Below are 21,381 nucleotides of genomic sequence, written 5' to 3'. Positions count from 1 at the left end.
TAATTTCTCTTTAGGCATAATCCTAAATTAAGGTTCCAGAACTGTGACACTGTCTCAGGTTACCCTCAAAGGTCTGCCTGTGTGGCCCCGTACCCCAGGGCTCGTGTTCCAGTGCACCTTCTCAGATATCTTTGGTCAGGGTGGAGCTTCAGTCCTTCCAAGGTCCATGAGAGTCACACCCACTTCCCTCCAAGGACGGGCAGCAGCAGATCAGAAACAAGGCTTAAAACCCTACTCGTGTTCTGGTGTTTGAAATGACGACTCCAGGGAACAGAAAAACTAAAAAGAAAGAAGGAAACCGAGTGGGGAAGACTGCCCAGTCAGTAAAGTCCTTGCTTTTGTTGTCGTTGCAGCAAAACTTTACTTATTATAGACACTTAGAGCCGCACATTTTCCTCTTAGGACTTGTTTTTAATGTGTCCCAGAGACTTTTATTTTTTCTTTTCTTTTTTAAAAATTTATTTATTTATTTATTTATTTATTTATTTATTTATTTATTCACTTTACATCCCAATTGTAGCTCCCACCGTCCTCTCCTCTTGGTCCTATCCTCCCTCCTGCCTTCCTCCTCCCCCTCCCTCTCAGAAAAGGAGAGCCCCACCAGCCCCACCACAAACCCACCCTACCACATCAAGTCATATCAGGACTGAGCTCATCTCCTTCCACGGTGGCCGAGCAAGGCAGCCCCACCCGGGGGAAGTGCATGCAGCAGAGAAGTACTTTCTTTGAACGCCTGAGAACCTTCGTTCAGGTCCCCAGGACAAACATACACGTCAGGTGTGGAAGGCACACTCATGCAATGCCAGCAATCGAAAGATGGGAGACCGAGACAGGCAGATGCCTGGAAACCACAGCCCAGCTTCCCTGGACTATGTAGAGAAGTTCCGGGTCAATGAGAGAGGCCCTGCCTCACACAAAAGGTGGGAGAGGCCTGAGAAACCATACTCGAGGTTGTAGTCTGACTTCCACATGCATATCATGAATATTTGTATCCACACACAGCACACATGAATGCACACACACACACACACACACACACACACACACATATTCAATACATACACATACTTTCTTTAATGAGAAAAAAAAAGAAAAGTAATCAATGCCCCAATTCCCTTTTTAAAGTCTATGTTCCTGTATGCTGGAGGCAACAGGTGGTATGAGTCTGTGATCTCCCTGTATACTTTCCTCTCTCAAAGGTTTTTGTCAAGACTTCAAGGCCTTGATGCTCTGCATCTGGAGACCAAAGCTAAGTAAAGAAAGGATAGAAGATGTTTGCTTTATGGTCTGGCCTCTGGATTTGCCATGGCATGGAGACATTGACTGTAGTATAATTGAATGTTCTACCCTGCTGTGGCATGCCACGTCAAAGTCTCTTGAAGTTTAAGTTACTGAATCATTAATTGTTTCTCATTGTTCACTTAACGTATAATCCACTTATTACCGGCCACAAATGAGATAAGCCTAAACAGGCAGGCTCAGCTTCTGCTCCCTACTTATCTCCTGTACCGACATATAAATTTATATAAATTTAAATAACAGAATCCCAGATTGGTTTGAATTGTTCTAGTTTCCCCGCAATGATCCAGAGTTTATCAAAGAGGTAGGATTGATCACTATGGAATTAAAGGCAAGGAAATCACTATGTATTTTTTTTAAACTTTTTTCTTTTTAAAAGAGGCATGCACATGTGCATGCATGTGCAAGTCTGTGAGTGTGTGTGTCTCTCTCTCTGTGTGTGTGTGTGTGTGTGTGTGTGTGTGTGTGTGTGTGTGTGTGTGTGTGTTGTGCATGTGTGGAGGTCAGAGGACATCCTCAGCTGTCAGTCTTCCCTTTCCACCTTGTTTGAGGCAGACACTTTAGCTGTTTGCTGTTATGTCCGGTCTTTCTCCTGGCTACCTCCCACCTAACAGTAGGAATGCTAGGGTTACACTGTGCACATTAACACTCAGATTTACATGGGTTCTGGGGATCAAATGTGGGTCCTCGTGCTTGTGACCCTAAGAAGTGACTTACACTGTTAGACTGTAGGTATTTCTCCTTTCTCTCTTTCCTATTGTCTCCTTGCTATGCAACAGCTAACAGATCTGGGGAAGGAAATTGCTGTCATGTTAGTTAACCTGTCTACCTTAGTCTCTTTATTAGCAATGCGTGGACTGCAGAGAAGGTGTTGGCTGCTCAGGACTATTCAGCAAAGCTATGGTCACATCTTTTCCAGACTTTTCAGAGCATCCTATGAGGACCCAAGCACAAGCCAATCTCCTTCACCAGACTTTCCTCTATACACAGCTATTCTCTGCAACAGTGGCTTACAGCTGGTCCCAAAGTCCCAAGGCACACCTGCTATGTGAGTGTATCTCAGAATAAATTTCAGACAATTAAGCAAAGAAAAACAAGGGTTCTAGATGCAGTCACCATAAGGAGTCCTGGCTCTGCAATTGTTGTAGTAGACAGTGACTAATCAATCTAAATATTGATCGTGCATTTAAGCCTGAATAATACTTCTGAATTTTAATATAGGATAAAAATTCAAAGATTAAAAAAAAAAAGACTCCCATACCATCTCAAAACCATGGTTGTAATCCAAACACTGGCAAACCTGAAGCTAGAAAGTTAAGAATGGAAAGCCACTCCTGGCTACATAGTAAGACTCCAAAATGAAAAGTGTGTGTGTGTGTGTGTGTGTGTGTGTGTGTGTGTGTGTGTGTGTGTGTGTGTGTGTGTTCTGCCTCTTCTTCCACAGGGATCCCTGAGCACTGAGGGAAGGGATTTGATGGAGACTTCTCATTTAGGGATAAGTTTTCCAAGGTCTCTCATTCTCTGCACAATATCTGGCTGTGGGTCTCTGTATTCCTACCTATTGCAAGAGGAAGCTGTCATTAAAGAACAGTAGCATTTGGCATTACCCTAGTCCCTGGGCTAGCTCGTCTTAGGTGATGTCACCCAAGCAGTGTGGGCATGGATTCAGTCTTGTGGAGCATGCCTTAAGTCAAATCAGATAATGGTTGATTACTCTCACGAGATATGTGCATTAGCAAATCTTGCAAGCAGACCACCACTGTAGATCTAAAGTGATTGGTTTGGTGTTTACGTTTCTCCTTTGGTTGCATGTAGAGTACTTTCCAGTACCAAGGACACCAGTAAATAGAGGTGAAGGCTCTATGTAGCCACCAGCTAAACTTACTCACTATCAGTGAGTTGTATAGCTGTTGTCTTCAGCAATGGAGTTTTACTATCAAACTCCATTTATTGTTGAGTGCAAACTATAGCCTTGACAACAGCTCGGGTTATTTCAGGGTTCCCATATGAAACCTGTGGCCAACAACTCAGATGTAACCCAATCTTGGTACTGGAAGCTCAATTTGATGACAATAAATGTCCAGTTTGAGCGCTGTCTTTCCCATTATTTAGTGATTTTTTTATTTACATTCCATTTGTGTGTGTGTATGTGTGTGTGTGTGAATGTGTGTATGTGTGTCCATAAAAAGCTGAAATTTGTTCTTTCAAGCAAATGTGTGAATAAATGAGTTGGAATTTTGATGAGGATTGCATTGGATCTGTAGATTGCTTCTGATAGGATGGCTTTATTTTACTATATTAATCCTACGGATCAATGAGCATGGGGGAATCTTTCAATCTTTTGATATCTTAAATTGCTTTCTTCAATGTCTTAAACTTTTTATCATACAAGTCTTTCACTTGCTTGGCTAGAGTTACCTCAAAATATATTATCTGAGAATATTGTGGAATATTATTTTGAATATTATTGAGACTGTTGTTTCCTTGATTTCTTTCTCAAACCATTTGTCATTTGTATATAGGAGGGTTGTTGATTTTTACAAATTAATATTTTGTAAATTAATCTTTGATAAAAGTATTTATAAGCTGTAGGAGTTTCCTGGTAGAAGGTTTGAGATCATTATGTATACTATGGTATCATCTGCAAATGAAAATTCTTCATCTTCTTCCCTTCCTAATTGTAACCCATTGATCTCCTGCAGTTGGCTTATTGCTCTAGCTAAGACTTTAAGTATTTTATTGACTAGGATTGGAAAGAGTCGACAGCCTTGTCTTGTTCTTTATTTTGATAGAGTTATTTGAGGTTCTGTCTATTTAATTTGATGCTGAATATTAACTGGCTTTAAACTGCCTTTAGATTCATAATCTCTCCAGGATTTTTAATCATTAAGGGTGTTGGATTTCATCAAAGGCCTTTTCTACATCTAATGAGATGATTGTGTGGTTTCTGCCTTTTGGTTTGTTTATAAAATGGATTGCATTTATCAACTTACATATTTTTGCATTTATCAACTTACATATTTTGAACCATCCATGTATCTCTGGGATGAAGTCTACTTGATCGTGGTAGATGATCTTTTTTATGTGTTCTTGAACTTGATTTGCAAATGCTTGATTGAGAATTTTTGCATCTATGTTTATAAGAGAAATTAGTCAGTAATTTTCTTTGGGGGGGTCTTTATGTGATTTGTGTTTCAGGGTAACTATGGCCTTATAAAATGAATTGGACTGTGTTCCTTTGTGTATATTTTGTGGACTAATTTGAGATATATTAGCATTCATTATTTGAAAGTCCAGTAGAATTCGGCAATAAAACAATTTGGCCTGGGGCTTTTGGGGTGGGGTGCTGGTAGACTTAATTACTGCTTCCATTTCATTAGGGGATATACATCTGTTTAAATTGCTTATCTAATCTTGATTTAACTTTGGTAAGTTGTACATATTTTAAAAGTCCTTAAACTTTTGTAAGTGATATATATCAAGAAATCAATCTCTCCCTCTCTCTCTCTCTCTCTCTCTCTCTCTCTCTCTCTCTCTCTCTCTCTATATTTTTCAATTTGGTTGAGTATAGATTTTTAAAGTATGTCCTTATAATTCTCAGAATTCCCTTGGTGTTTGTTGTTATGTTCCCCGGTTCGTTTCTAATTTTGTTAATTTGGATATTCTTTCTTTGTCTTTTAGATAAAGATGTGTCTTATTGATTCTCTCAAAGAGAAAACTCTATTTAATTGATTCTTTGTCTTTTGTTTGTTTGTCTGTTTGTTTCTATTGATTACAGCCCTGAATTTGATTGTGTCTTACTATCCAGTTGTTTTGGATGTTATTTCTTCACTTTGTTCTAGAGTTTTCAAGTGTACTATTAACTTGCTATCATGAAATCATTCCTTTTTTTCTTTTTTAAATGTAGGTACTTAGTGCTGTGAACTTGCCTCTAAGAACCGCCTTCATTGTGTCCCATAAGTTAGGTATGTTGCGTATTTATTTTCATTCAATTCTAGAAAATCTTTACTTTCTTTCTTAGTTTATGTTTTGACCTATTGTTTATTCAGTAGTGATTTGTTCAGTTTCTATGAGTTTCTAAGCTTTCTGTTGTTTTTGCTATTACTGGAATATAGCTTTAATCAATAGTGGTCACATAGGATGCTAGGGGTTATTTCAATTTTCTTGTATCTGTTGATACTTACTTTATGTTTGAGTATGAGGTCAGTTTTGGAGAAATTTTCATGGAGTGCTGAGAAAAAGGCACATTCTTTTGTGTTTTGGTGAAATGTTCTATAAATATCTGTTAGGACCATTTTGTTTATTTGGTGTTTCTGTTTCTCTGTTTAGTTTTTGCTTGGATGCCTTGTCCATTGGTGAGAGTGGGGTATTAAAGTCGCCCACTATCAGTGTGTGAGGCCAACATGTGATTTAAGCTGTAGTGTTGTTTCTTTTATAAACTTGAGTATCTTTCTGTTTGGAGCATAGATGTTAAGAATTGCAATGACATCTTGGTGGGTTTTCCCATTGATGAGTATGCAGTGTCCTTCCCTATCTCTTCTGATTAGTTTTTATTTGAAGTCTATTTTGTCAGACATTAAAATGACTATGACATTTTGCTTCTTTGGTCCCTTTTCTTAGAGTATTTCCATTTATTCTCTTACCCTGAGATAATGTCTCTCCTTGATGTTAAGGTGTATTTCTTGGATGCAACAGAAGGACGGATCTTGGTTTTCCTTCTGTTCTGTCTGTGTCATTTTACTTGGGAATTGAAAATACTGGTGTTGAGAGATGTCAATGAGCAATGTTTGTTGATTCCTGTTATCTTGTGGTTGTTGGTGGTGGTGCTGGTAGTGGTGGTGATGGTGGTGTGTGTTTGTGTGTGTGTGTGTGAGAGAGAGAGAGAGAGAGAGAGAGAGAGAGAGAGAGAGAGAGAGAGAGAGAGAGAGAGAGAGAGATTTTCCTTTTGATTTATTGCTCTGGGATCATTTTCTGTGTTTTCTTGACTGTAATTATACTACTTAGGCTTGCATTTTCCTTCTAGCTCCTTATGGAGGGCTGGATTTGTAGATAGATACCGTTTAAATTTGGTTTTCTTCTGGACTCTCTTACTTCTCCATATGATCTGATTGAAAGTTTGGTGGATATAGTAGTCTGGGTTGGCACCTATGGTCTCTTAGGATTTGTAGAACATCCTCCCAGGCCCTTCTGCCTGTGGAGTCTCCACTGAGAAGCCAGGTGCTACTCTAAAGGTCTGGCTTCATATGTCACTTGATCTTTTCCCTTTGCAACTTTTAATATTATTTCTTGTTTTGTACAGTTAGTATTTTGATTATTATGTGTTTTGAGAACTTTCTTTTTTGTTTCAGTCTATTTGGTGATCTTTGTACCCTGATAGGCATCTCTTTCTTTAGGTTAGGATTTTTTTTTTTTTTTGCTATGATTTTGTTGAAAATACTTTATGTGCCTTTGACCTGAATTCCTTCTCTTCCCTTTATTTCTATTATTCATAGATTTGGTCTTTCCTTACTGCCCCAGATTCTCTGGATGTTTTGTGTTGAGATCTTCAGATTGAATATTTTCTTTGACAGAGGTGTGTCCATTTCCTCTATGACACCTCTAATACCGTGGCTCTGTCTTCCAGCTCATCTATGCTGCTAGCGAGCCTTGTCTTGAAGGCTCCAGTTAGAGTTGCTACATTTTTCATTTCCAGATTTCCCTGTTGAGGTTTCTTCATTGATTCTATTTCTCCACTTAGGATTTCTAATTTTTGTCTTCTTTCTAATGTTCTTTGCTTTAGTATCAATTCCTCTTTCAAGAGTATTATTATATCAAGGACTTATATCTGTACTTCAGCTATGTTGCAATACTCAGGTCCTACTGTGTGGGGGGTGGGTCACAGGAAGCTAGTAGGGCCACATTTTCCTGGCTGTTGTTGATTGTGTTTGTACTCTGCCATGCACATATCTGAATCTGGGAAGGTTGTAGTTCTAGGTACTGGTATGCAGTTCTGTCTTTGTTGCGTGTTTTGTTCTTTGGTTTCTGTTGCCCTCTCTGGTTCTTAGGGCAGTTTTGGTAGCTATGTATTCCATGATAAAAAGTGCTTCTGGGACCCTGAGGGGTGTGGACTGTGATGGTTCCTGGTTAAATGTGTTTCAAGGCATTGCGAATGTGGATGGCCTAGGAGGGGAGGGGGATATGACAGCATCCAGAGGAGGGAAGCAAGCAGGCGTTCCACCAGGAGCTTGATCCTCTGAGAACTGGGTCAGAGAGTGAACAGAGGCCATAACAGGTAATCTGCTACAGAACTGGAGATGAGACTTAGGGATTGCATGTGTAGAAAAGAAGGGATGAGAGCGGAGATTGAACGGAGTCTCCCTGCTTCACTGACCTCTTTGCTTCTCTGTCAGGCTTGGCTGGTAGCTGTCTAGGGAGTGCTTGCTGGAGTGCGGCCTGGGATCACAGGATAAGGGGGAAGGAAGGTTGGAGTGGAAGGTTTGTGTAATCCACTGAAGATTCAGGCAGAGAGAAAGAGAAGGCCACAAGAGGTGGCCTACTACAGAGCCAAGGATAAAGGTAGAGGGTTGTATTTGGAGGAGAGAAAAGAGAGGTGAAGATCTGCAGCTGGCCTACCCACTTCCCTGGCCAGAGTCTATTTGATAATTTATGATGCTGCTCCATGATAATGATTGTAAAAACAAAAGAGAAGATAAATAGATATTTCTAACAGATCCTGGGAAATTATGAGCATTTAATACACATTAAATTTATGTTTATACATGCTAGACTATAATGATTAAAAAACTTTTCTCGTAAGCCAATAACTTTGATTATATTTTATAAAGGCAAAGAGGAATGTTTTATAATTTCTGAATAAAAATTAATAAAAGAAATAACCAACACACTTCAGATGTTCTCATGGACAGAATGACATTCTCCTCAACATAATTATGTAATGTCTCTGAAGTTTTATTGCAATAAAAAAGAACCATTTCAATTGAAGCTCCTTAAACCTAAACTTGTTTTATTATATTAATTTTCTATTTTTAGTGTTAAAAATTATATTCATTTGATCCAAAGTTAGAATCCAAAGCTTTCCCAGAAATATACCCCACAAATATTGAGTGTCTAAGCCTTCTCTACAGCCCCAAAGAGGCCCCGTGAAAGCTGAAAGCCAGTGAGAATGTGCAAGTCGTCTGCAGGGGAATTAGCATATGTCACCGCATCAAAGCCGGAAAATGAAATGGCATTTATTAGTGACTGAAAATAGGAATGGCCAAAGACTGAGACTAGAGTATAGTATAAAACACTATCTATCTTCCTTAGAGAACAGAAAAGCAATTCTTCAGTTCAGCTACAAGTATTTAGAGATCTGAAATGAAAACATCACCTGATTCTGTTGTACTGAAAACTAAAGGTGCCTAATAACTTATATTTAATCAAACCTACAAAGAACATGTAACCCAATTCCCTGTATCCCAGAAGTGACGTTTCAGAGTATTTGACATCATATTATCCCAACTACTTACACATTTTTTTCTTAAGTCTAAGTTACATGAGACAGCAGGCATCCATTGCTACATATACATTTACATATATTTAAAAGGATGAAAAACAAACAAAATCAACCTAGCTGATTAAAAAAAATCAGTGGAATTGTACTACTAGATAAGAATATTTTTAAATGGTACAGGAGCGGTGAGTTTTTCCCACTAATTTTTTTTCTCATTGTAACTTGTTTATTGTAAGGTAATTTAAAACATCTTGCTGTCTTTGTAACTCAGGAGACCATGTTTCTTCTGCCAAAGACGGCATTCAGTTAAAATTGCCTTGCTGTTCTCCTTCCTTAGCTCTTGTCTGAGGCAAAACTTGATTTCACTAATCCAGAGCAGCGGCCCCACAGATAATTTCAACCATCTCCTTCCTGATGGCAGCCTGATGCTTGCGTTTATACAGCAATGCTATTTGTCAATCATAGCAGAAGCGTTCTTGCTGGCGTTGTCCATGGCCGTCATCCGGGCACTCTGCTCACTACTACAGGGAGTAGTAGATGATGTTGGCCAGACTGTATTCCTGGTAATTCTGCAGCACATCCGCGTCAGTGTCATCGCACTGCTCCCGCTCTTAGCGCTTGCAATGGTGTTGAGAGGGAAGATGGGCCTCTCTTCTGTCTTACAGGAGATAACAGACTTGAACTGATTAAAAATTGTAGAGCCTTCATCAAACTCATATCCAGAATTTAACAACCCAAGAGCAACGACTGACACATCTCCAAGATTAGGGGACTTTCGTCCCGTATCTTTGAATGACACCAAAAATTGGTCAGAGTGTGTCCTATAAAGTATGCCTCTAATTTTTTCACTAATTCTAACAATCATAACTTCTTTTCCAGCTGCTGTGAGGGTGGTCACTTCATTCTTCACCCATTTAGGCAATGAGGAGTGAATGGCACCTCGATCTAAGGACACACCAATTAGAACTCTCCCAGATTAAAAAAACAAATAAACAAACAAAAACAAAAACAAAAAAAAGAAAGAAAAAAAAAGAATTCCCCCGGATCTATCCTTGGATGCTAGACAAAGCCACTTCTGAAAAATTTGTGGACTACAAAAGTGTATCATTAAGGCTAGCCTAAGACTGAGAGTAGGGAAATGGACTCTATTCTAAACATAAAAAAAAAAACATAAACAGCATAAAAACCATGGCTAGTTTATGTGAATGATCACCACCCGCTCATGGGCAACTCCGGCCTCAGTGGATGAAAAAGGAGAATATTAAGAGGGTTTCACTTTTTAAGGATGATGTCATCACAGCTATTGTCACTCTAAATTGATGCCACAGCACTTGAATAGGGTTTTGGAAATATGGTACCCGGGCCAATAAGAGGTGTCAGGAGTAGGTAGAAGGATAGATTTATAAAATCATATTCACCTCTTCAAATTAATAAGAACATATTTTCCAGAAAGTCTCATTCTAGTCTCAAAATACATACCAAGCAGGAAAGTTTTATCTTGTACAACTATATAGTTCAGCAAAAACCAAGCGGTTTCCTCTTTAAGAGATTCTACAAGAGCCACTGAATGTTCTTACACTTCTTGACATTTCTGTTTTCTTTCCATAATACTATTTTACAACTCCCATTTTTTTTTTTCAGGACAGTTGGCATTATTTTTCTCTTTTGTTACAAAAAATAAGTTTTCAGCTTTTAATGATGAATTTCAATAAGAATTTGCTGCCAAAGAAAAATAAGAGGGAGATAGAGGGTGCAAAGTAAGTTATGACTCATAGAAAACTATCCCTTGAAAGAGGCCCACCCCCTCACACACACACGCTGGTCATGTGGCACAGGCAGGCAGAAGACACCCAGAGGTCTTCTGGGCAGGCAGACACCACCATGGTAAGCAAGTAAGTGGTGGAGGGATGGACAAGGAAGAAGCAGAAGGATGTGTGCACATTGAAGAGAGGCAGAACTGAAGACACAGGGGTGATAAGTACCAGTGATAAGCAGCAGTGTTACCACCTGAGACCATGGTGACGCCCCAGCGCATGCTGCCTCCCAGGGCCATGTGTAGGTCTGTGGCCCTGCAGCATCAGGAGTCTGAATCAATGTCCTTGGCCCATGTTACCACCAAAGGGCATGCAGATGTCCCTGGTCTGGGCTGCCACTTGAGGCCATGTTAAAGTAAGAGGTGGCTACACAGAGCTGGTCCCATTCCTTGTCAGCCACAGTGGTGTTGGCTCAGGTGAGATGCCTCCCCTCCACCTGCCTGCCTTTTGCCACCTGAGGCAGGCAGGAGGAAAGCTGGCCCTACCCCATGCAGGAGAGCAGCCACACCATGCCTAAGCAGCAGAGTAGATCTGGCCCAGGTGGCATGGATGCAGGTGAGCCTTCCAGAGAGCATGAGCTCTCCCCCTACCTTGGCAGCCTGGGATAGTTGGCTCTGAAGGCCTGAGGGTGACTGGCCTGGCCCTGCCCCTCACTAGTTGTAGCATTCCAAAGAGCTGCCCCTGCACCTTGCCCAGGAGGCACAGGAGAGCTGGCCCTGGGGTTGTGAGTGATGTAGAACTAGCTGTGCCCTTGCTGTCTGCCACAGGAAGGAGAGCTGTCCTTGACTCTCACCTGGGCAAAGCTAGAGAGCTTACCCCAGTGATACAGGTAGCTGGCAGCTACCACCCAGGCCCAAATCCGGGGCTTTGAGTTGTCCTACCCCATCTATGAATTGCTGGAGTGCAGCGAAGGGGCCAGTCATGAAGAGCAAGCCTGCAGGATCTCCATGACACAGGGCAGCAACAGGATATCTGAGAGGAGTCTTCCAATATTGACGGTGTAACAGAAGCCAGAGGCCGTGAACCAGACCAAATGACTCATTGTAATGAACATTTTCAAGTAACGATGTGTTGACAAAAGGGTATACTGTGTGACATGCTGTGACACACTGCAGCTTCTATGATGAGATAGTTTTGGTTTTTTGTTTGTTTGTTTGTTATTTGCTTGTTTTCTTTTGGGAGATTGCAAGGGCAGAGGGCAGATATGGAGGGATGGAAAGATGAGTGGGACTAGGGTGCATGGTGTGAAATTCACCAAAAAAAAAAATCAATAATTTTTTAAAAAACTATTCTTGGAAATGGTTCCTTTGCAATTCCCTTACAAGGGGGATATTTTTCTGAATTCACTACTGAAATAAAAACTTTGACTTTATTTGAAAATATATGAATTCATTTTAGAATAAAGTGTACATTTTCCAAGATGATGTCATAGCTTCAAGGAGAGAAACTGTATATATGTTATCTGTTCAGTTGCAATTCTCATTACTGTCAGTTGAATTGAATTAACATTTTATAAGGAAGAAAGAGCAATTTGGAGGAAATAGCAAAAAAAAAATGATGAAACTTCTTTTGACTTGTAAATTAGGTAGCCTTCATTTTTAAATTATTTAAAGCTCGAAGTCTGTATTAAAGCCAACATATATGTAATTGTTTTCCATTTTTTATTTAATTTAAAAATGAGCTTTTACTGTACTTGAATGATGGGAGCAATAACTGACAGAGATGCAGAGATATGGAAATATATACACATTAGATGGAAATGCATCTCCGGGAAGCAAGAAGACTTGTTATTATTTGTGTGTTTTCAGTGGTTCTAAATATCTTTGCAGACTTGATTCTGGAAAGTATTCAGTGCCACGAGGAAACATCAACAAATGGCCTGACCTCCTCTGGGCAAGTACATCATCATCCCACAGGCACACTGTGCCAAGCCAAGGTGGTCCAGGGAGTAAGAGAAACCTGCTCCAGCATTTGCAGTACCCTTTGTCACCTCTCCATCATCACTTCACCCTCTTCCTGCTGAAGGGCACAAGTGTTCACTACATTAAGCCCATAGCCCCCCTCTTCTCTCTTTTATGTACCCAAGCAAACCTGATCTCAGGAGTAAATTGATTAAATTTTTTAACTTACATTGACAAAAACAACTTCTGGCAGTTCTCAGGACCCCATACCAGTGCTGCCACCTACCTCAGAGGAAGATTTCTTTCTGTAGTGTGCAATGGTTAATACAGAGACTTGTGGCTGCTCAGAATGCTGGAAATAAGTGGACCCTGTGTGCTTGTCCCTAAATAAAACATCTAGAACACCAATTCTAAGACCCTGGGAGGGAGAATCACACACACACACACACACACACACACACACACACACACACACACGAGATGAAAAGATAGTAAGATCCGAGGAATGGAGTGGGTCTTACAAAATGTATGGCATGGCCAATATAATAATGAACAGAGCAGCTGTGACTACCTGTGTACCACCTGCACACACACACACACACACACACACACACACACACACACACACGACATAAAGTGAGGAGGAGAAATACTTGGCGGGGAAGGGGATCAGTAGGCATAGAAGAGGGGTACGAAGCAACAAGGGTGATTGCTTTCACCATACGGTATACAGACATGGAACTGTCTAAATTAAATTAAAAAGAAATTGTCCTAAAATGAATTAAATTATTCATGAACAATGTGCACAACTGATTGTTACCATAGTCACAGTAACAGTTAAGTCCTTGCACTGGTCACTGCAAATAGATACAGAGCTCTGTGATTTGTATAATTTCATTGTAGAAAAATTAGAATCCACACGCAGAGATACACACAGATAAATACACATACATGCCCGTGAGAGCAAAACGATAATCATTTAAATTATCTGCAGCTCCATCATTTAGTAAGTAAGTCCTGTCTGTCTGTTAGTATGTGTCCCGTTTGAGTTGTCTGGGCAGTGGTAATTGGAATAATAACATTCTATTTTACATTGTTTCATAACATGCCTTATTCCTTTGTAACTGTATTTTCCTATATTTAAAAAGTCCTTATTTTCCCCCTGGCTGTATACCACGTCCTTGTATTGAAGTACCCTGATGTATTTACCCAGTCTCCTTTCCAAACATTTAGACAGTCTTAGTCACCTTTTTGTTGTTTCCTATGACCTATACATCTGTAACAAACATTACTGAAGCCATATTATTTCATATAATAATGGTTTGATCACTGGGTTTGCTCTGTTATTCTAAGTTAAAAAAATCAGAGCAGATATTAAAGAAGCACAGTTTGAGGGATGTTTGTATATGACAAGAACCAAAGACCTTATGAAAGGATGGGAGGATTTCAATACCAGCCGTTGAGTAAGGAACACGTTTGTTTGTTTTGCTGGCACTAAGGCTACCCCAGCATCCCCAAAAGACATTGAGTACTGAAACCAATCTAGTCCAACGACTCATATGGCCAGGCTTGGCAGGAAGAACACATCTCTGGAAGAAGCTACGACTGGGGAATACAGTGATCTCAGGATGCTATGCAGAAGCCGCGTTTCCATCTGCCTGCTTTGGCAATAGAAACACATTCTAGCTGCCGACATTACTAACTCACACCTGACATGTCTTCTCTGTCCAGTCCTCTGTGAACATCCGTCAGATTGTTCCTTTTTTTTTTTTTTACACACTTGAGGATGTTATGTCATCTGTGAGTGTATACTCACATGTTTCATATTTAAAATGTAAATTTCATAATTGGGTCAAAAATTCTTCAGTCTTTCTGAACCAAACAAAACACATTTATCTGATTAACATAATCACAAAATTATGTTCCGTTCGCAGAAACATTCATGGATACAGTCAAATGAGTTTTGTTTCTTTTTCTTCTGGCGATGCTATCTTTCTAATGAAGAATGCTCAAGGAAGCAGAAAGCAGATTTGGCAACGCACATTAATTATTCCTCCAGAAACTATATTCTAGAGATGCTCTGAGGTTCTCAGACACCAGCACCTGCACCCCATCATTCCCTGGACCATGTCTACTTCCTTTTTCTGTTGACACAACAGTGGTCTCATCTTATGATTGGCTGTATTTCACAGTTGGCAAAACCCTGCAACATATAAGGGTCTTTTAAACTGCTGTTAACTTGAAAACCTGTGAACTTGGACGTTACCAACTCTATGAGTAACACCCCCCCCCCCCCGTGAATGTCAGTAAAACTGCAAACACTTGGGACAACAGAACAATGTTGAGCTCAAACGTTTTAAAATAGATCATGTTTCTTTGTCTCCATTTCCTCTTTTTCTTTTTAAATTCAGAGGGAGTCTGGGAGTCCACCAATGCAAGGATGATGTTCTCTTTGGTTGAAGAAAGCATGAGTGATTAAAAGTTGGCACATGCTGTGGCAATGCTTTGAAAATATGATATTATTTCTGCTTCCTGAAGGAAAAAATGTATTTCTGAATAAAGGATTCATTATAGTCAAAATGGGTAAGTGTGTGTATCTCTGCCAATATCAAAATCAAGATTAATTGTAGAATAATTTGATTTAGGCCTGTAACCAGCTGGAGAGAGAACTCAGCTGGTAAAACACTCACCATGAGAATCTGCATTTGATCCCCAGAACCCACATTAAAAAGCTAGGCAGGCTTGGTGGCACCAGCTTGCAGTGCCAGATCTCTGAAGGCACACACAGGCAGATCCTGGGTCTCATCGGCTAGCCAGCTTAGAATGAGAGATCTGTCTCAAAAAAACAATATGGACAGCATCTTGAAGAAATATACGTGAGGCTGATCTCTATCCTCCACATACACTCACAGATGTGTACACCACATTCACACACATATGCACCTGAAGTTGTTTCTCAACTAGTGGATTTCTGCTCTCCTCCCAACCCAGTTACCAATGTTTTCTATAGTCTTCCTTGTCATAGTTTCGAGTTTTAGGAAACAGGAATAACATAGCCCCCTCAAACAATAGCCAGGAAAACAACCAAGTTAAGAATAGCTGGGTTGGTCTCTTTAAGAAGCACCAAGATGCAGCTGGAGAGATGGCTCAGAGGTTAAGAGCTCTGGCTGCTCTTCCAGAGGTCCTGAGTTCAATTCCCCCCATCCCCTTGGCAGCTCATAACAGGCTGTCACTGTAGTCCCATGGGTTCTGATAAACTCTTCTGGTGTGCAGGCATACATGAAGACAAAGCACCCATATTCATAAAATACATAAACAAACAAACCTGAGAGCAGAGAGAGAGAGAGAGAGAGAGAGAGAAGAGAAGAGAAGAGAAAGAGAGAGAGAGAGAGAGAGAGAGAGAGAGAGAGAGAGAGAGAGAAAGAAGAAGAAGGAGGAGGAGGAGAAAGAGGAAGAGGAGGAGAAAGAGGAGGAGGGAGGGAGCAGAGCAGCCAAGAATGCCTAAAACAGATTGAGTTCATGTACATCTTAGAAGACTAGACTTGGAGACACTTCTGACTCTAACTTGGATGAGATGAGGCGTCGATGGAGGGTGGGAAGCAGGCAGGTGTGGAGAACTGTAGAGCTTGGCTATACGAACATTTCCATTGCATCACCCAGAGATAAGCCTGTGAGCATGCCTGTGAGGGATTTTCCAGACAGCATCAATTGGAGGCAGGGAGAGTCGCTCTAAATGTGGGTGTCCCTTTTCCATTGGTTGGAGTCCTAGCTGAATAAAACCGAGGATGTAATCTGAGCACAATAATTCCTCCCTTTGCTTGTCACCTGAAAACGCAATATGAGCGGCTGTCTGGCATCCTCGCTCCCTTGCCTTCCAGTACTGAGACGAACTGTGCGTTCACGCTGCACCAAAGTATCCCTGACCTTAGTTAAGTTGCTTTTGTCAGGTGTTTTGTCATAGGAAGGAGAAAAATAACTAATAAAGGGCTAATGAGGCACTTTTGTAGTAAGAGTTGTTCGTTTTATGAATTAGCTCATTAATCTATGAGACTAAGACTAAAATCATTTAACTGCAAAACTGCCGTGTGTGTGGTTTATGAACACATATGTAGATGACTACACACGCTTCTGTGTCCACAGTATAGAGCCAAGTGGAGGATGTCAAGTCTCTTGCTCAATTGCTCTTTTCCTTTTAGTTAAATTCTTTGATAGTTTTATAGTGTGTTTTGGCCATATTTATGCATCCCAAATCCTCCCACTCTCTGCCTTATACCTTAGAGAAAAGGTCTCTAACTGAGTCTGGAACTCCTATACTGGCACCCAGAAAGCCAAGTGATCCTCCTGCCTTCATCTTTGGAGGTTATAGGTAGCTTGTTTACATGGCCATAATTGGGCTTTTGTTTATCTATTTGGGATATTTTGGGTTTTCTGTTTGTTTATTTTTGTTTTTTGAGACAGGGTTTCTCTGTGTAGCCTGGACTGTCTGTCCTGGACCCACTTTGTAGAGGAGGCTGGCCTACAACTCACAGAGGTCTCCCCAGTGCTGGGATAGCAGGGCTGCGTCAGCAGGTACTTGGTTTTTAAAGTGGGCACTGAGGTCTACCGCGGGTCTTTATGCTGGTGCAGCAAGTCTTCCCATTGACTGAGCCAACTCTCAAGCATGTACATCTTTTTTTTTTTAACTCAGCAATCTGAAAAATGGATCCAAGTGCTAAAGTGGCTACAGGTTCAGAAATTTCATGGGTAATCGGGGCATTGACAGACCTTGCTCTTGGGCTCTGTAAATAGCTTCACAGCACAACCGGTTTCCTATAGTTTGATCTAAACAGCTGGGTCGTCTATGGCAGTGCGAACCCAAGATGTGCAGCATGCTAAAAGAACAGGTTTTAGACCAAAAAGGAAGGGAGGAAAAGCAGCCTTGATCTTTTTAAAATGCAGCCAGCAGCACTTGAGAAGAGCTTGCCCGGATTCTGGCTCCACCCCGGCTCCAAGCTCCTTTCCTTTTTTTTAACCACAAAGAAGGAAGTGTAATCATCTTTTACCAAATGTTTTCCATAGCCAGAGGATTCATTGATGGGAAATGATAAATCCCTAGCATCGTAGACTTCTAACAGATGGCAGTAAACGGGTCTGAAAATATTTCAGAACCTGTCTAATTTCCATTCCCCAAATGTTCTCCCGCTCAGGCCCCGCCCCCATCCTCTTTATAACCGCTTCTTTCATTGTTTCCGATAGTCCCGTTTAGCTATAATTTATACTTCCTTCTGCTCCGAGACCAGATCCAAATTAGCCACGGAGCAGGAGCAACTCCAGAAAGGAAACTTGCATTTCAAAACGTTTCCCTTTATCCTATTGGCTGAATATTCCGCTAAAGACAAAGAGAAAGTGACAGGTTTTCTCTGTGCTCCATACTCCATGAAAAGAGAGCTGCTTGCTGCCGGGCTGTTTACGCAGTAAGGGAACAAGCTCACCTCACTGAGAGAAAAGGGGATTTTGTTTTTGTCTTAGATGCTAAAACCAAAACAAAACCTATTTATCTTAGCATTAAGATCAAACAGAAGAGACACCCCTAGAGTCTTCACTGCACAGTGAATGTCAAACAGAATAATTTTGGATTTTTGGTCCATTAACTTCAGTTCTGTCACTGTGCTATATAAGTGACCTTCAATCTCACAATAGAAGTATAATTTTTAATATATAATGTATATGTTTTATGTATTTTTATAAACTTTATGTATGTTTTACGTCTACTTTATCCTTAAACCTAACAATAACCTTACATTGGCAGACCCATACCGTGTCCCTATTTTTTGATGTGGCAACTGAGAGAGGGGAGGGCTATTTGAATCACATACCTGGCACTAACACTTTGAGCAGAAACCTTCGAGTCTAACAAACACTTTGTAACAACATCTGTTTTTCTCTGGATTAAAAATAACTGCCCATTTGTAGTTTAAAATATTTAGGAAATACAAAATAACACAGAGAAGAAATGAGAAGTCTTAGCTAGCTCCTCCATTTAGAGAAAACCATTGGCATTTTGCTTTAAGAATGTGTCTATTATTTCTTCCCGCAGTCCTGGTACCACACCATTATATGACCCCCCCTTTTTATTTTCTCTTCATGTTTACATAACAATCTACTAAAGACAGTTGACCCATAAGTAACTTAACCAATCCCTGTTCGTGTGTTGTTTCCTGTGTTCTCCTGTCCTAAGTTAGAGCAAGGATGCTGAGGAAACGTGACCTCTAATTCTTCCCATTTGATTTGTCCCTAGAAGTGAATTTCCTAGGTTGAAAGGCACCAACCACTCTGATACTTCAGACATGCATTGGCAAGACACCTCCTCGCAGACGTTGTGCCTGCAGCTGTTGCCCAGGTCAGCATTCCCTGCAACAAGCACCAGTCCAAACGCCAGCCCTCCCTCCTGCACGTGGCACTCGTCATGTGACATGTTTTGCGTTGCCACGGAAGACATAATGAGAAGATAAAGGTGCGTTCCATCTGAGAACACTGCTCTGTAATACCTAAGGCTGACAAGCAACCGTTTATACGCAGGAAGCAGAAAGGGAACTGGAGGTAAGGCAAACCCTCAGAGTCTGCCCCCAGCGACAAACCACCCAGGTTCCACATCCAAGCAGTGCCACCAACACAGGACCAAACATTCAAATACAGAAGCTTATGAGGGGACCTCTTTCATTCAAACCACAGTGTGTGTGTGTGTGTGTGTGTGTGTGTGTGTGTGTGTGTGTGTGTGTAAAACTGTTAAAGAATAATAAATAAACAAAAGACTAGAAGTGTCAGAAGCAAGGCATTCTTAGGGGAAAGAGAAAAAAAGGAACGATCACGTGTCAGGCCTTCCCTCCCCGCCCCTTTCTTCTCGTCTTTCCCTCCTCCCCTACATCCTCTTTTCTTTTATCTTTTTATAATGGTGAAGTATGCACCGACATGATTTTAACCATTTTGAAACCTGCACTTCAGTGCCCTTGAGAGCATCCACACTGCTATGTGCCCACCGCCGTACCTCTTCCATCTTCTCATACAGAAATTCTGAATAAATCCTCATTCCTTTACCACTGGCTGTCAAAAAACCCTACCATTTTACTTAGAGCCACTATGATGTTTTTTCTACCTATTTTGTATAAGAGGAATCATGTGGTGTCTGCCCTTTGATCTGTAGCTTATTTCATATAGCCCAGTGTCCTAAAGTTGCATGGACGTTGCAGCGTGTGCTGAGATTTCCCTCTTCTTAAGATTTAAAGGTTCCATTGGTTCCTACATCTTCCTCTTTGGACTCCTCAGCCCAGCTCTGGACTCATACCCACCAGAGCCTATGAACATCTTTTTATCTTCTGGGATGAAGCTTCATCATCTCAAGGACGTGGACCAGATCAAACTTGCTCTCCTTCTCACATGGCATCTGGACCACTTTTCCCCGTCAGTGGCTCCCCACCCTCCCACACACTCATCTGTGAACACTATTCTCTGTGCCCAGTGTTAGGCAGGAAGATAATAATGAAAGACTCCCTCATTGCTTCAAAGAAATTGCAGAGTTGTGAGAAAACAGAATAGACTTGGATGTGCTCTTTCTGATTGCAAAAAAAACAAGTACAGTTTATAGACAGAAAAAGAAAAGAAACCAGATTACATTGCCTGGCTCATCTGCAATAGGACATCTTGCTAGACCAGGAATGGTGCCAAACCAGAGGGAGCAAGGCTGAAGGTCCCGGCTGGGCTCTGGGAAGGAAGCAGGCTGTAGAGGGGCTGTCTGCTTCTGTGAATTAATGGGAATAAAATGAGCTCTAGATTAGAGCTAAACTCCTGCTTGCTTGTGGTAATGGTAGCCACAGCCCTCCCTGAGCCTCTAACACCTGCATTAGTGATGCTGCTGATGCACACAGCGGTTACAGAAGCCTCCAGCCTCCTGCCTGGCTGATTGTTTGGGGGATGAAAGGATGGAGTATAAGAGGTACCTCTCATCTCTCTTTGTGGACCTATGGAGGAGCCTCAGAGCAATCTCCACTTCTATTAGAGGAGTGTAGAAAGAAGGTTGCATGAAGGCTCCATCAAACATCCAAACTCAAAGATGTCCAAGTAGTGCAGTATCTGAGGCAGTGTTGGCTCCTTGCTCACACTCAAACTATCCTCGGGATGTGACTTCACCCAACATCCTGACGCTCAATTTATAGTTTGCCTGGCTTAAAGAACAAGCCTATCACTGACTGCCCAACAAAAGAACACCAAAGTAAAAGTTTCAAAGAAGAATTACTGCTCTACAGAAGTAAATCCTTCGTGAGAGGTGTCCTTAAGTAACTGGAGAGACACCTGAACAAAGCAGGTGAGGTAGACGAGTCCCTGGCTGTCACTGAGAGAACCTCCTGATCTACTTGCCCAACATCCACAGTGAAGCCATTTTCATCTCACACCTTCATATCCTCAAACACTGTGCGCTCATACGTGCCTGCGTCTGCGCGCGCGCGCGTGTGTGTGTGTGTGTGTGTGTGTGTGTGTGTGTGTGTGTGCATGTGTGTGTGCGCACACGGGCATATGCACATGTGTGCATGTGTGTGGTGTGTTGAAGGTGTATTGTGCCTGGTTAGTGGAATTGTCTCTGCCAATTTAAGGAAATATTCACTGAGAATCAATCAACCAAGGCTCAAGGAAGCAGACGAACGGATTAATAGCAATATCTACATTCAAGACCATTTCACTCATTAGCGCCCTCACCTCGACTCCACATTGTTGTCTTCCTGGTCCAACTCTCAGTCGGAAGACACAACATCACCACCCCTTTGCCAGCGCAGATCGTCCTGAAAGCCCAATAAAAGAGCGGTGGAAAAGAAAGGCTGTTATTACATTTTGGTGACAGTCACAA

The 21,381-nt window shown here is 41.2% G+C and overlaps 1 pseudogene across 1 annotated transcript; it reads right to left on the bottom strand.

Moving 5' to 3' along the window:
* Positions 1–9,156: 9,156 nt before the first annotated feature.
* On the bottom strand, positions 9,157–18,960 carry LOC311597533 (ATP synthase subunit gamma, mitochondrial-like; annotated as a pseudogene). The gene is made up of 3 exons: positions 18,815–18,960; positions 17,271–17,377; positions 9,157–9,757 (listed from the first exon to the last, which is right to left on the bottom strand). The product of its transcript is annotated as an ATP synthase subunit gamma, mitochondrial-like (transcript).
* Positions 18,961–21,381: the final 2,421 nt, after the last annotated feature.

The sequence above is a fragment of the Acomys minous genome, assembly GCF_964271855.1.
Source record: "Acomys minous genome assembly, chromosome: 5".
In the NCBI taxonomy this organism is placed as follows: Eukaryota; Metazoa; Chordata; class Mammalia; order Rodentia; family Muridae; genus Acomys; species Acomys minous.
This window is presented reverse-complemented; position numbering and strand designations above follow the sequence as displayed.